The sequence below is a fragment of the Schistocerca americana genome, chromosome 3, assembly GCF_021461395.2.
Source record: "Schistocerca americana isolate TAMUIC-IGC-003095 chromosome 3, iqSchAmer2.1, whole genome shotgun sequence".
Lineage (NCBI taxonomy): Eukaryota > Metazoa > Arthropoda > Insecta > Orthoptera > Acrididae > Schistocerca > Schistocerca americana.
The window spans coordinates 362,235,876-362,239,569 of NC_060121.1; the positions used below are offsets into that span (position 1 = coordinate 362,235,876).

At 49.6% G+C, this 3,694-nt stretch overlaps 2 non-coding genes across 2 annotated transcripts; one reads left to right on the forward strand and one right to left on the reverse strand.

Annotated features, from left to right (window-relative positions):
* Positions 1-1,051: 1,051 nt before the first annotated feature.
* Positions 1,052-1,126, reverse strand: Trnas-acu. The gene has a single exon. It is a non-coding gene; the product is annotated as a tRNA-Ser (tRNA).
* A 205-nt stretch (positions 1,127-1,331) lies between these two features.
* Trnat-agu lies at positions 1,332-1,406 on the forward strand. Its single transcript has one exon. It is a non-coding gene; the product is annotated as a tRNA-Thr (tRNA).
* The last annotated feature ends 2,288 nt before the right edge of the window (positions 1,407-3,694 follow it).

Genomic DNA, 3,694 nt, shown 5'->3' on the forward strand with positions numbered 1-3,694 from the left:
GATGCTCAGAAACGGCATATATACATATAGGCTTGAAATGCATGCCAATATGGCGCCTCACAACTCTGTACTGAAGAGAGACGGCGTGCGTGTGATGTAGCGGGCGTTGTGCCATCTCATTGGTCAACGCTCAGACGCACGCTCAGAATATCTGACATACCAGATATTGCTCTGCATGTTTGGAAAGACTCCCGAACGTGCTATTCCACTCTATGACGTCATAAACGCGGCACGCTCAACGCTCAACGTTCGGAAGCACGGCCCGTGTGTCGACGGCTTTAGTTTCGAGATAACCCTCGTACATTAGCACACAAACCAATATTTTACACTACGGCATAGTCACATATTTTAAAGACAGTTACTGCAATATCCCTGAGCATTGCCCTTTCTTCGCGCAGGAAAGGCAGTACTAAAGAGGAGCCTGGAAGTGGCGCTGCCGAGGCGAACGCTGGAGTGACGCCGTCGGCCGCGTGCCGTATCTTTCCGGCCGCGTTACAAATGCGCGCCGGCCTGCTCGGGGCAGATAAATATGACAGCAGGAATCCCCATTTCTCGGCACATAACCGGCGCGGTGGCGCCTGCCCCGCCTTCCGAGAAGCGGCCGTGGCGAATATCTGATACGGCGCGCCGCGGCGGCCGAGGTCTGCTTTTTCCCGCGTCCGCACACAGCCGCCTCTGTCAGCGTCCTCGGCCAGCGCGCCGGCTTTCCGGCACCCTGCTTGTCTGAGGCGCCAGCAACAGTCCGGGGCTCTCAGGGGTCGCCTCGGTAAAGCGTTGACGCCACCTAAAGTGATCCGTAATTAAAAAAATTACTAGATGCGAGCAGTACTGGCGCTCGGAGAGTTTCGTACAATCTAATCATGCATATAGACAGTTCATCCAATCCGGGAATCGAGTGTGTTGGTCGTTTTCGCCTGTTACCGGCTTCGACGCTGGCAACATATCGGCACCATGCAATCCCGGATTGTCGAGAATATGTAAATCGAAGGGGGATCATTGCTGTCAGCTGCAGCGGGACGTTAAACGGAGTCAGCGGCGACGAGTGACAATGTGTACCGGACCGGGTTTCGAACCCGGGACCTCCTGCTTAGTAGGCAGGTGCAGTAGCCACTGCGCCATCCGGGACACAGCGTTATCGTATCTGCACGGCCTATCTCGACACACCTCAGGGCCGATCCACACTTCGACGGAGCGTCACCCATACGCAGTACCTGTCCATTACACTCCCGTTCGCCACTCAGGGATTCTCACCTATGATAGGTGGCGCTTGGTGGGAATGGGGATCGGTGGTGAGCCCTGCCGAGATAATCAGTGCAGCTACGATAACGCTGTGCTCCGGATGGCGCTGTGGTTACCGCACCTGCCTAGTAAGCAGGAGGTCCCGGGTTCGAAACCCGGTCCGGTACACACTCGTCGCCGCTGACTCCGTTTAATGTCCCGCTGCAGTTGACAGCAGTGATCCGCCTTCAGTTTATACATAATATGTCGCTCTTGCGGATTCTGCGTGCTGTCTGTTCTTTCGGACAGACGCCACGCATTCACGTGTTTTATCGTCTAGAATGCTTTTATTTTAATAATATGCGACATAAAACCATACAGAAGGCAGGTGACCATTATTATAATAATCAGGATTTCTCCATTCAGGCTGACTGGGTCGCAATGGTGAAACTCAAACAGCAGGAACGGTTTCACTGTTCACATGATGGGTTTCGGAATGTATCCGTAATTAGATTTCGAGCAGCGAATTCTGCACGTAGATACGGCGTTTCGAGTTGTATGGCCGAGCGGAGTGGTCACGCGGTTTGAGGCGTCCTGTCACGGACTGCGCGGCCCCTCCCCCCGGAGGTTCGAGTCCTCCCTCGGGCATGGGTGTGCGCGTTGTTCTTAGCATAAGTTAGTTTAAGTAGTGTGTAATTCTAAGGACCGATGACCTCAGCAGTTTGGTCCCTTTAGGAATTCACATACATTTGAACATTTGATTTGAACACGTTGTATGTGGAACAAACATTCACAGACTAGTCCGATAACAAATGGCAAAATAAATATAAATGTGTGATAAAAGTACAAATTAACAATTGTCGAATTTTTTTCCTTTGGCTGTTCTGCGAGTCCTTGCTTTAGCTAAATTTCATGATTCAAGGCCAACAGGAAGTATCATACAGGTTTTAACGGGTGAGTTTCCGAGTATCAAAACATGTGACAATAATCGCCGTTATCTTTTGACTGCATTGACTTACAGAGGCTGCAACTTTTTACACTGCTAAGGGACCGTAGGCCTTAGTTTATGATATAAATTTCTACAAGATACCTCTGCCCGTTCCTCAGAAAACGGTTTTGAAACGCTTGCGCTAGCAGGACGGTGGTAGCGTGCTGGGTTGGCAGGACAGAGCAAATTAGATTGTGGAAAGTGGCCAAAATATGTTGCTGTTAGTTTCACTCAACATACAAACTTTATTCAACACACAATATTACAACAAGGATGGAAAACACTCAAAACTTTAATCGACGCCCTTTGATTAACCTTAGGTCGGCTGGAGGTCACACTCAAAATTCAAGACACAAGCAAAAAAATGAAATACAAAGTTCATCTGGAGGTTTCACCCAAGAATATTTTCTAATTATTCAATCTAAACGTGCTGAAGGCCTTAGCAATTCAATTTTAATGGAAATTGGCTGGAGGCCGCATATTAGGCAATAAGAAGAGTTTCAATCAAAAGGCAGAAGGCCTTATCTTAAAACAAAGCACAACAATCTTGTGCCTTAAGGGCAAGACAAGAACATTAATTTAAGAGACATTAAAACTCGGCTGAACGCCACACATCATCCAAATAACGAAAATCCAAACAGGAAAATTACTACATAACACACAAGGAACGGCGCTCAGAAGTTTCCAAGGCTGGGCCTGGGATTGTAACACTAACGCCCGTTTAGGTGAGACAGGCAGCCTGCCCGATGACTTCTTAATCTGATGGCAACCCAACCGATAGATAGCTCACCGACCAATCAACAAGATCAGTTCCGCTCCACGCAACCAGCAAAAACACCACAAGATTTCAATAAACGACACACAGAATATTGGCGCCCACAACGACCAACAACACCTCAGCTGTGGAACTACACGCCGCGCTGGACAGCAACAACACGAGGAGAAAAATACACTGCCACAAGACAGAATATACCGCCGGTAAACTTCAATAACAGGGAATAAATCAACTTACGTTAAACTCTACAGGAAGACGGCTGGAATCTCAGCCTGACACGTTGTTGCTCGCGGGAATGTCCCAAAATGCGACAACCAGGATCAAACGAAGAAATGTCAACAGTTGAGGCTCGATAGTAGGTTAAGTGAGGACTCAACTTTCATGTCCAAGATCGGTGGGCGACGAAATTCGTAGCACTCGCAAGCAGCATCTCACACTCCGACCGCGCGTGCAGACGCTCCGGCCCGAATCCGCGCGACGGGGACTTCCTTGCTGCTCCACGCCAACCGACCGACTGCCCAGGCCCGGAAACGGTGAAAGGACCGAATATGCGTCGGCCGATGAGACGACCATTCGAGCGACCACCCAACGGTCGTCCCGCCTATATAAGACAAAAAGTGTCTGGCGCAGTTGTTAAATCGGTTACTGCTGCTACAGTGGCAGGCCATCAAGATTTAAGTGAGTCTGAACGTGGTGCTATAGTCGGCGCACGA